Source organism: Lissotriton vulgaris, chromosome 2_1 (assembly GCF_964263255.1).
Source record: "Lissotriton vulgaris chromosome 2_1, aLisVul1.2, whole genome shotgun sequence".
Lineage (NCBI taxonomy): Eukaryota > Metazoa > Chordata > Amphibia > Caudata > Salamandridae > Lissotriton > Lissotriton vulgaris.
Window position 1 is genome coordinate 982723150 of NC_141687.1, and position 12871 is coordinate 982736020.

General features: G+C 44.8%; 1 protein-coding gene across 1 annotated transcript in view; it reads left to right on the plus strand.

Moving 5' to 3' along the window:
- The window catches only part of LRP2 (LDL receptor related protein 2), a 358266-nt gene that overhangs the window by 195282 nt on the left and 150113 nt on the right, over window positions 1–12871 (plus strand). The window lies entirely within an intron of this gene.

The following is a 12871-nucleotide window of genomic DNA, read 5'->3' on the forward strand; positions in this document are numbered from 1 at the left end:
TTGCCTTATTTACAAGGCTGTGTGGCACCCTTTCACGCTATACTTAGTGTGAAAGGGGAGGGCAATGGGTGTTGCAGTGGGCGTTCAGCTGCAATATCCATTGATTTTGACGCTGCCCCATATTTACAAGAGTGGTGTAAATATGGGATAGTGCCAAAATTAAGACAAACAAAACCTGGTGAAAGAAGGAGAAATGCTTTATTTCTCCTTGTTTTTGTTGTTTTTATGTGTTTTGCATTGTTCAGCACACATAAAAGCAGCAAAACGCCACGCATGATTGTTTATGTGCAGGAAGGTGTCCCTTCCTGCACATAAACAATCCTTTTAAAAATGACACATTGCAACTTCTATTTGTGCTGCAAAAAGCAGCACACATAGAAGTTACTAATAGAGGTTACTAATCACTATTTAAGATTGTTTATGTGCAGGAAGGGACCCTTCCTACACATAAATAATCATTCCCACAATGCAGGCACCCTTGCACTATGGTGCCTGCGTTGACTCTATGCAGCAGTAATAAGTGCCAGTGCAGGGGGTAATGTAGATCTGCACTGTAATATTGTAAATATTGTGCAGCCCTGTGTTTCCAAAGTGGCAGAGCATGGGGTTAAGCCAAGAAAGCTAACGCCACGCTCCATCACTTCCCTTGTAAATATACCCCTCATTTTCTATTTAATTGTCTGACCTTTAGCTGTTGTAATGCTGGTGCATTTTCACTGCCAGGATTATGTTCTGTCTTGCCCCAGAATGTACTACCTGGGGACTTCTTGGGCATGGGTAGTAAAGGGGTCCTCAGGGCTTGCAGCACTGATTTTCTGCCACCCCGAGTGACCCAAGTAAACTACTGACAGCAGGCCTGCCATTGTAGACTGCAGGAACAGTGTAAACTGTTCCATTTCGACTTTGCCTTCACGGTGTGTGGCAAAGTTAATGCCCTGCTTTCCATATCTGTCTGTCATCCCTAAGGAAGGGCACTGAACCCAGGAGGCAGGCTGCATTATATTAAAAGTATGGGCATGTAAGTGCATGCTTATATGTCCCTATAGTGGCCTTACCATCAAAGGACACTATAAGTGATAGACATCGATAACATAGATGACATGGGCTGGCACCCGGGCAAACCCGAGGTTAGCAGCACATTATGGAACCGGCTAAATATGTTGTGTTTAGTATCAAACCAACTGCCTTCTCACCCAGCATTCTCGAGGGCGATGTGGTAAGCACCCAGGTGGCTACCTTAGAGGTTGCCCCCCAGATTCTCCGTGCTTTGGCTGGCAGCCCGCTTTTGCTGCTGCTAAGACAGGACTTTGACCTCCTATCGCACAGTGTGATCACTCCCATGAGTCAGGAATAAAGACATGGGCGGGGAGGTCACACTTCCTCCCTCCCAGGAAGGCTAGTGTTGTGACACATTAAGGCGGTGAGCTTTAAACGCTGCACTGTCTCTGATATGCATCAGGACTGACTCCCAGAGGAGGAAACATCCCTCCCCCTGCCCCAGGCACGTTTGCGCTGGGGCATGTGGAAAATTAGATAGTCAAGGAATGTACACCCCTAGAAGGCTAGCCATACTTCAAGGGGGCAGCCAGGTCTGTATACTGAAAGAAGGGTTCTGCCATGTTTAGAAGTGGCAGAATAGAGTGTTCTGTTTAGAAAAGGTGATTAACACCCCCGGATGTGGTCACCTCAGTGGCAGATTAGCCTCTGGGGCAAGCAGCCCATTGACCACTTGCACCCACACCCCTGATGCCCATAAATCTAGGATTGAAGGGCTACCTCTAACACCAGAACAACCTACATCGAAGATGATAAAGAAGATACCCGTTTCTGCTACAACGGGACTTGCCCAAAACAGGGATACTCAGCACCTGTGGCAATGCTTCTGGAACTGCCTGATCGAGACTCATCCTAGGCTAACTCTCGGTTGCCTTAGAAAAAGGAACCCCTGCGAAAGCCTGCAGAACCCTCAGACCCCCCTGGACAAGTGGCACTAGCTCCCTGAAAACTGAAGGTAAAACAACACTCCAGATCAAAAGAATCGCTGGCTAGCAACCACTCTGTGGGATCGCCTAAATCCAGGTGGTCTAGTGCTTTGGGAGAACTGTAATACTGCCTTCTGCAAAGTCACAGGCAGCTACTGCATTCCACGGGACCACTCGATGTTGGAGTACCTTTTTCCAAGAACTAACAAGGCTTGTTGGTGGCCAATCTGGCAACCGACCCCTGCACTCGATCCTGCACCTGAAAGGAACTCCATCCGGCCTGCGACCGATGTCAACAACCATCCCATTGTTGTGTTTTTGCATCTTTTTCCTCGCAGCGGCTGCAAGTGGTAAAAGCAGCTGTCCTGCAGTTCCCCATTCAGCACCAGGGACAGCCAGGACAACTCTCCATGGGCCAGGTAACATTGAACTGACTGTCATGGGATGCCCTGGGACCGGCATCACCTTTACCCTGCAAGGGTACCACGCAACTTGACCTGCCAGTGACCAATTGTCACTAGTGGTTTTTCCCTTTGACTGCAATGTTAAAGTTTCACTGTATTATTTTGCACTGATTTTATGTTGCATCTAAAACTCAGGTAACATGTATGCTAGTCTGTTCATTTTGGTGTGTAAATCAAGATAAAAATGCACTCTATTTTTATAAATTGGTGTCGGAATTCTCTAGAGTTGCATCAATTGCTTATCGTCCGTGTTGGGATTCTGAAATGCCTAACACATGTTCCTCTAGTAAAGCCTGACTGCTCCTTGCCACACTACCAGGACAGAGCTTAGGGTTTATTAGTGTGAATCCAAAGACCATCTTTGGGATCTGTGAGAGTATTGCATAGTGAGGCCTAACCCGCATCACTACATAAAACTCCACCTTCCTACAGACCTCAAATTATCAATGTCGATCAGAGCAACCAAACATCCATGTGTGCATGAAGTGGCCCTTGGCCAAGCCAATACCAGTGCACCTATTCCCCGACTCTGAGGTTCCATTTAACAAGAACTAAACCTTTGAAACTCAACATAGAAAGGGAATTAAAATAAATGCAGACATGCAGATCTGAACAACAACAAGGCTGCTGAAACTCACTTGTGTGGAGGGACTTCTTTGGAGAGAATAGGAAAAGCAGCTATATTCCGACGTCTGATAATTGAGTCTTCTCCTGATATAGTAAGAAGAGTTAATCAACAGGTTGATGAACTAACCTGGTCAAAGGCATAGATTGAGTCTGCCCTGGTAGTTTATATGTGGGACCACTTATGCATTTTCTGACCCAGGTAAAACAACTTGCAGTCACACCCTTTTTTAAAATGCTTGTGAGCTAGAAATCCATTCACCGCTTCTTCTGTTTGGACAGTATATTCTTTCTTTGCAGGTTCAGTGCTCCTAGGCATCCTTGGAATCCCAAATTGTCTTGCTGTAGATCCCTCTAGTCTCTAACATCCAACTCCGCTGAAGTTGTGAGGGTTGCTCCACTACTGGAAGTCATGCCAGCTTCTGCAAAATAAAGGATGGAGTTTTGTGAGCTTGTGGGCAGACGGAGTAATATTGGATTTGACCAGACGTTGTGTGTAAGCAAGCCCAATGCACAACTAATAAGCATCTTCCCATGTGGCATTGTCTTGTTAGTCAAGTTTCAGGTTTTAATGCATTTACCATATTTTCCGCCTTTGCAACATATGGAAGCGAATGATAAATGTAACATAATTAAGAAAAGGATAACATAATGGTAGCAGGATTTGACAAGCTTTTTGGCCTTTGTATGAACAGATTTGAGGCATCACCTAGGATAGTAAAATCTACAAAGATATTTTCAGGTAAAGAAACATTATGGTAGTGGGTGTAATATTTCTGTCGTCAGCATACTCTTAAGCAACAAGGAGAGAAAGAGAGAAAAACACAACCTTAAATAGCAAAAATCTGTCTGATGGCTAACAACCAGTTTTTAAATTGTCAGAAACAGCTAGCCGAGGGCCATCAAACTGATTTAAACAGCAGTATTAGCCAGTCCTTAGAAGTTGGGGGCCAAGGAGAACAGCGAACATGCTAGGGAAGGATAACGTCAGGGGACTCTCATTCGTAGGGCAGAAAAGGGGCCGGAAATAGCATATAACAGTTACTTTCCAAGGCAAGGGGCATAAAATCAGAAAGGGCTTACAGTAATCAAAAGGGCATTATATAAAACAGTTCTACGGAGGGAAAAAGCAGAGCAAAGTGCTCAAGAAAGGACGTGCATCAACTTGAAGAGGGACACGCATGTACATGGGTGGATCAGGATAGGCATAAAATAGACAAATTAAGTCACAAAGTGTTGCCATATGTCCAGGGTATGAGGGAAACACCAGTGGAATCTGGTATGGGGCTATATTAAAAAGGTTCATAATAAGTGGCGGTAGCACAATGCCACATAGATGGAGATGTACATGTTCCTCTGTTGTACCTTCCTAATTTAACATTTTAGAACAACCTCAGGATAAACAGTAGCTTGAATGTTTAATGCGATAATGGGCCTCTCAATAGATGAAGTGCAGAAAAGAACAGCGTAGAGCACAATACAAGTGTACAAAGGCAGCTAGTCGGGGAATGACCCTCATGTTGACTCAGACTGAAGATAGGATTGGGGTAAACTTCCACAAAACCACTAATATACGCCCTTCAGCATACAACATACTGCAGCACGGCTTTTATGCATGCATAGCTAAGTTACAGAAAGTAACCTTAACACCATTGGAAAAATATCACCTTGCATTTTTATTGTAATACACACCTGAAAACTAACAACTTTCTTTTTTTCCTGGTCATTCTTTTATTAATTAACCTGTCCATTTAAAATCAAAGATTTCAGGAAGTGCGTGACACATACAGACCGTCCCTAAGTTCTTTTCCCCCAGGACTCGGAGTAGGTCATATCTTATCATTAAAGAAGTATTTTAGGACACTGTCTCTGGTTTTAGGCACACTGAAGACCTAATTGTCGCTAATGAATGGACAACAGGGGCCGCTTGCCTCTCCTCCTCGAACTTTACTTTGAACTTAATCCTTTCTGACATTGTTTATTTTTACATGCTAGCACTAACTTTCAGCAGAAAGATTACTTTTAGCCAATCGGTGCGTGTGCTTATTGTAGTCTTTTCTTTTTTTTTTTTTTTTTTCTGTTTTCTTTTTTTTTTTTTTTATTTCTGAAATTCTTTATTGTATATAGAAAAATATAATTTTACATACATGGAAGAGGCTTATACATGAGTGGAAAGAAGAAAAGAGAGAAAAGAAGAGAGAGGGGGGGGGGGGGGGGGGCATTACATACTCTTGAGATCGTTCGCCAGTTCGTGGTCTCATAGTCCAAAAGTCTCATAGTCTGGTAGTCCATATTGCGCCCATTGGTATACCTTGGCGTTTGTTGTCAGGCGGCTTGCTCCCCGCGCCACCCCGGGGGACAGTAGAGAGAGGTCTAGGTTATAGGTTATAGGTTGAGTAGGAGATGTGCTCGGTGCTCTGTTGGCACTAGCCTATTTCGGCCTGTGGCCCCAGATGTTCATGGCGGCTTGTGTGATGATGACAGGTAGTGATCTAATGATCCCCACATGGTCGACTGTTTGTGCGTCTTCGGTGTGTATTTTGCTGTTATGTTGTCCGCCCCCCTCAGGAACGTGACCCAGTTGAGCCACGCCTGTGGAGACGCCTTTGATGTGTCCTTCCAGTTAGTTAGGACGACTTTGACTGCGGCTGTCAGCATGAGATCTATGAGGTCCCTGTCCTCCGTTTTTGTGATCGCCTGGGATGTAAACCCTAGTGCTAGGCCTGTGAGGTCTGTTTGTATGTCTGTGCCTGTGATCTCGTGGATAAGTGTTCTGATCTTCCCCCAGAAGTCCTTGATTTTTGGGCATTTTAGTAAAAGGTGTTCTAAGTCTCCCCTTTCTTCATCACAGTTCCAGCACGCGTCGCTGTCTCTAATGCCTACAGTGGCTAAGCGAGCTGGTGTCCAGTATGCCTTATGTATCAGCCAGAATTTTGTCTGGTTCAGCGTGGCCGTTATTTTTTTCCGACTGGTGGACCTCCATAGCTCTGCTCTGGCTTCCTCACTGAGTGCTTGACCTGCTGCCTCCCCCCAGAAGTTCATGACCTTGTCATTGAGTCTGGTGTGTTTGGGGCTTAGGATCTTGTAAAGGTGTGCTACCTGGTGTCCCAGTGTGTTCAGACTGTTAGCCAGCTGTATTATCGAGGGTGTCTGGGTGTTGAGGTTAGCCTTCCTTATTGCGACCTTTATCTTCAGGAAGTTGTATAGTTCTACGCTCTCTAGGTTGTACTCTCCTTTCAGGGTGTCAAATGTTACGTCGGCGCCCTTTTTCTTAAAGTCATTGGCTGTGGATATGCCTTGGCTGTACCAGTCATGCATGTCTAAGACCTTACCCCTGTATTTTAGGGATGGGTTGTGCCAGATTGATTCGAAAGGCCCCCTTTTGATGCTCGTATTTAGCAGTTTGTCAATCTTGAGCAGAGCTCGTTTTGTGTTCCTGAGTATCGGGTTATCTTTTATTGCCGGGTGTTTGGTGGCCGTGAGGAGGGTGATGGGTTTCATGCCGTTTAGCAACCCTTGTTCTAATGTTAGCCATGCCGGGGTGTAGTCCTGTCTTGGGTCTAGCCAGTGCAGTCCCTGTCTAGCTAGACACGCCTCGTGGAATCGCTTGAAGTTTGTTATGTTTAGCCCCCCCTGTTCTTTTGATAGTCTAAGTTTTTGCATACTTATTCTGGCCCTCTTCCCTCTCCATAGGAAATCATTCAGTATCTTGTCTATCTTTTTGTGGAAGTCCTCTGTGTTGGTGAGGGGTAGCATGGCTAGCATATAATTGAGCATTGGTGTGATCATCATTTTAATTGTCTCCACCCTCCCCCACCATGTTGTGAACTTTGGCGACCAGCCGTCTACCTTGGCCTTGATTTTCTGGATTATAGCCTGTTCGTTATGTTCTAGTGTCGTGCTCAAGTTCCTCTCGAAGAGGATACCCAGGTACTTGATAGGTTTATTTTGCCACGCTAGACCTGATGTGCCGAGTACTGTCCTTGTTGTGTGGATGTTGAGGGGCTTGCATTCTGATTTATCCTTGTTAAGTTTGTACCCTGAGACCTGGGCGTACCTCTCAATTGTGTCTGTCAGTGCCTTGATGGATCTCTCTGGGTCCTCTGTCATTATTAGCACGTCATCTGCGTACGCTGCCAGTTTAAAGTTTTCCCCTCCTATTGGCACCCCCTTTATGTCTTCGTTAGTTCGTATCATTGTTAGGAGCGGTTCTATCGCTAGTAGGAAGAGGCCGGGTGAGAGAGGGCAGCCTTGTCGTGTGCCTCTGCCTAAATTTAGTGTGTTTGAGGTGCCTCCGTTCACAACCACTCGCGCTTTGGGGCTGTTGTAAAGCGCCATCACCATTCTTCTGTAGTTGGGTCCTAGCCCGAACTTCCCCATGCAGTGATCCAGGTAGGGCCATGAGACTCTGTCAAACGCTTTTTCGGCGTCCAGGGCTATCATGACGGCCGCTTTGCTGCTCTGGGCCGAGTGGTTGATGATATGGCATAGTAGTCTGGTGTTGTCATGGGACATGCGGTTTTTGAGGTATCCTACCTGGGAGTTGTGTATGAGTTTTGGTAGGTAGGCGTTAAGTCTATTGGCTAGTATCTTCGCGTATATCTTGCAGTCTACATTTATGAGTGAGATCGGCCTGAAGTTCTTCGCCTCTGTCATGTCTTTCCCTTCCTTTGGTATGACTATTATGTTTGCCTCCGCCATTGATGGAGTCATGCGTCCTTTGAGGACGCACTCCTCAAATACCTGTTTCAGAGTGGGTTGGAGTGTTGTCAGGTGTTGTTTATAGAACCCAGCTGTGAATCCGTCCGGCCCTGGAGCCTTGTTCTCTTTGAGGCCGACCGTGGCCTTCTTTATCTCATCCTCTGTGACCGTGAGCTCTAGAATGTCTCGTTCCCTGTCTGTTAGTGTGGGTGTAGCTATGCTTTTGAGCAGTTTATTGTAGTCTTTTCAACACGGCAATATGTTCCTCCTCGGCCTCGGAAATTGCTGTAGCTAAGGTTTCCTGAATCAAGGTTGATTGAAAAGTGTTACTTCGGGATTTTACCTTGTCATTGCTAACTTTTGACACAATGAATTGCATTCATAACAAACCTCTATTTCTCAGAGATAAAAAAGATGACATTTCTTGTTTTAATGCTTTTTTATCAAAAGTCTAGTAAATACATGCTTTCTCCCCGATTAGCAATATGCAGAGATGGGTGCAAATGCTAATGCTTGTGTAACAGAAAAAGAAATATTTGTTAAAGGCATTTGTTTAGTGCAGACTAGCCATATGGGCAACGGAGAGCTTTATGAGCAGAAGGAAACATCAGTGAGACAGTAGAGAATATTGGGCGAGATGTTCAAAATTATTCAGCAGTAGCAAACATTCCAATTTGCAAAATTGGAGTGTTTGCAACTGCTAAAATCTTATTATCAATGTCTTATTTGAATTTGAATTTAAAAGAATTTGTAGAGCGCACATACACTATGCAGTTTCTTGGCGCTAGGGGTTATTTTACTGGGCAAGAAAGGCACAGCAGTCTAGGAGCTGAACACTTGCTGAAACAAAAAAGTTTTAAGGGCCTTGCGAAACTCTGTATAGGAGGATGAAAGTCTAACAGGGGACGGGAGTGCGTTCCAGAAGGTAGGAGCAAGGACCGAACATTTCTGACCTCCCGATCTTTGTTTCTTAAAACGAGGGAATACCAAAAGAGATTTGGTGGACGAGTGCAGGTCTCTAGAAGGGCAGTGGTTAGTAATGGCCGAATTTATATAGGCGGTTTAGTAGTCAATGCCACTTTACTGACTCTTTAAATGGGTTTCCATATAGATTTCAAATCGTAAATTCGAGGAGGCAGGTTGTGGGCGTCCTTTCCAAATTGCTATTTGGATCCCTATGCATCAAAGGTTTGAGACCAGAATTCCGTTTGCAAACCATTGATAAGTTACTGACTCCTGAGTTAGAGTGGTAAATCCCGTGCGAAAGAATAAAGGCCCCCTTTGGACTCCTCCCATTTATGAATTAAGGTGGTTGCGATTTTTAGTGGTCCAGGAAACTACTGCTCACTTGCACTAAACGTTTACAAAAGTGAAAACGTTTTCTTTTTAAAGCAGCCCCATTTCATTTAGGGAAATCAGGCTACTTAAAAAAATATATATATTTTTGAAAAGTGCTAGCATCTCCTACAAACGTTTTGCCTTCACCCTTATGTTTTCTGAACCTGTTTTGGTTGGCTTTTAGGACTCTGTGCACTTTACAACTGAAAACCAGTGTTAAAGCGTTTATCCTCACTCACTAAAACATAGTAATCTTGGACTAGACCTGATTGCCATATTTAATATACTTAAATGTCCCTGGTAAAGTGATATACCTTATACCCAGGGCCGGTAAATTAAATTATACTATTGGGCGTGGAGCACTTTTTGTGCCACAGATTTAAGTAGCCCTTACAAACATGTCTCAGGCCTGCTATCGCCGCCGGTGTGCAGTATAAATTGCCAACTGATCCTGGCAACACAAACCCCTTGCTAGGCCTAATACTCCCTTTTAATATACATAAGTAACCTCGAAAGTAGGTCCTAAGCAGCCCTTAGCGCTTAAAATGTTGGGCGTTTACTTTTACTTTTTATATGTCCTAGTAGTGAAAAATTCACAAATTAATTTTTCACAATTGTGAGGCTTATCTCTCCCATATGATATCATTAGGTCACCTTATCACATTTGATAAGTGATAACTATTGTTTCGCGAATAGGTTCAAAAGTCATGTACTGTGTCCAAGGCATTGTAAATTAAAATCCTCTTTAAAGGTAAAATCGAATTTTAAGTCACAATTCTGAAAATAACATCTTTAGAAAGTTGGCATTTTCTTGTCGTAATTATTTTGTGCCTACAGTCTGCTCTTAGGCTGCATGACTAGGTGTAGTTGGTAATTGGCCATTGTGTATTACTCCCAGACGGTAAACGGCGTTTACCACAAATCTTTTTCCCCGCAGGGAATCACAACGCGGTCGTTCCAACGACCGCGTTGTGATTCCACATACCATTACTCCGCAAGTCGTTGTTCCGGGGGGGGGGGAGAGAGGTGTTGGATTTAAAATCCAACACCTGCCCTAGTGTCCGCACGCACAGACTGGAGTTGGAATAGTAAATTATACTATTCCAACTTCCAGCACCCCCCTCCACAAGTCGTTGTTCCGACTTGCGGAATAATGGTATGCGGAATCACAACGCGGTCGTTGTAACAACCGTGTTGTGATTCCCTGCGGGGAAACAGAATGCAGGATTTCAAGGTATATTCCTCCCAGACAGCTACAAAATAGAGGGACTGGGTGTTGGCAGGATGGGCCTTTCTAGCAGGATGAGGGGGCAGAGCTGTACACAGCCCAATTTGCACTTCAAAAACACTGCCTCAGCTCACACACAAAGATCTTCACACTAGCATTTGGTGACTGCAGACAGCTTTGGTACAGGACAGGGAGATAGGCAATTCCAGACACTTCCGTGGAGGGAAGCTCCAGAGGTTTCTTCCATTTCAAAGCTGTCACCAGGTATAAAATTAGGACCCTGAGACCCACTCTTCAGTTTACTTCTTGACTTGAAGGAGGACTCCGAGAGGACTGCCCTGTTACCTGTAGATTGCTTTGTACTTCAGAGGAATTCCCGTTGCACTAAGGGGATTGCCCTGTTGCCTGAAGCCTGCCTTGTGCCCTCAGAGGACTAGGAACCCAAGACTTCAAGAGTGATACAAAGAGCTAATTGACTGGCTCCTGATTGGAGCCTTTGGGACAGAAAAGGCTTCAACCATCCTGTACCCACACCTGGACCCAGCCTCATTGAGTCATGACCCTCCAAATGGTGCCCCTCCAGTCCTGGACCATTGAAAGTGGTGCTAAAGGTGTCAAGATATCTCAAATCCAATACTTGGGACTTGAAAACTTTTATGCTAAAAGTTGCTCTGAGAACCAATTGGAGACCGGAACCTACCTGCTTGCCGATCTGCCCAGGATGCATTGTTGGTCAGTCTGACTTTGCAGCAGCTCCCGCCACATTCTTCTGCGCAACAGAAAATCCTGTTCAGCGGCGCTTTGCAGAAGGTGTATCTGGCCTTGTGAAACCCTTGTCAGCTACAGCCTGCAGCTTCGTCCAGCTGAAGATTTTCGACTTTCATAAAAGAGACTAAAGGCCCGATTTAGAGTTTGGCAGATGGGTTACTACGTCACAAACGAGGTGGATATCCCATCCACCACATCAAAAGTGCAATTGAATATATCGCAGTTGTAATGCGGGGAATGGGATATCCATCACATTTGAGGCAGAGTAAACCATGTGCTGAACTTTAAATCAGGCCCAAAGTCTGAAGGTAGAAATCTTCACTGCAACTTCATCCATCAGCGCCCCGACAACAATGCCTCCTTCTCCTTGGACTGCCTTTCCCCGCTCAACATTTTTTTCTTCCAAAGGTATGCGGAGACCTGGCCCAATCCACTTTGAGTATCTGACTCGCGCTCGTTCGCGGTCAGCCATAACTTTTGACTTTGCCCCAGTCTCGTGCGACTAGATGTCAGCGGTTGGCACTTTGATCTTTTAGGCGTTAGTTTTCATCTTAAACATTAGAAATTCATAATTTCTGTCCTATCTGTTGGTGCCAAATATTTTATTACATTTTTCTAAATTGGTGTGGGATCTTTCTTGCAGTGTGTTTTCACTTCATTGCTGTTTAAGTGCTGCATAAATACTTTGCACATTGCCTCTAAGTTAAGCCTGACTGCTTTTGTGTCAAGCTACCAGAAGGTTAAGCACAGGTCAATTTAGTGATGTTTATGGTTCACCCTGATAAGGATTGTGGCTGTTGCTTGACAAGGGCTCACTCCCTTTTCAACCACCAACCCACCTTCCCACAAAAAGCAATATAGGATAGGTGGTCTGCAGACCCCTGCAGGTAATTGTTGTCAGAAGCAGTACCTGAATAATCCGGATTTCCGTGGGAGCGAGCGGCCAGTCTTCTACGATGCTAATTTCCAGATTCCCAAACACCCCTGCACCCGGATTACTCCAAGCCCAGGAATGGAAGGGAAAGGGGAAGTGGATAACAAACAACAAAGAGAGTCTTCCACACTGGTGACTTTGTAACTACCTCTGGGATTAGTAGCTGGGGAACACCTGCAACAGGGAACAGAACATTACTAACGTTCTAACCACTACGAGGGAAAACACACTCTCACTCCCTCAACTCTCTTCACTCATACCTGTTTAACGTGTGGAATTAGCTGCTCTCTTTCTGAGTCCAAATAAGTTCGTTTGAAGGTTGAAGACTCTTGTTGCTTGTGTAGAGTGGCGGGAAGTGGTGATGCGATGAATAGAGGTGGTAGACAACAGTATTACCATATGCATATAATATATACTCTCATTTACTTGTTGAACCACAGAAGCTGACTGAAACTCTCAAAAGTCTTTTTCTGAAACTCTGAATGTGTCGTAAACTGTTACAGTTCTTAATAGGAAACCAGGCTTCACTTCTGACTGGAAAACTCTGATGCAGACGAAAAACCAACTGGCACAGGGCAAGGATTGCACCACCAAAGTCTAGAGAATAGAATGTTCTTACCGCAAATATGAGGATATGCGAAAAGGTACTTGCCCACTGGAATGGAACTCTGACAGGGAACGCTGACAAGGACAAGTCCGCACAGCCGAACACTGGCATGCGGCAAAATGACTTTCGCTCCGGAATGCAGGAATCCAACGGGAAAAAGGAACGTAAACACGCTCCCTGAGTTCCGAAATAAAGTCTCTGTAGATTCTGACTGGGAAAGGGGCA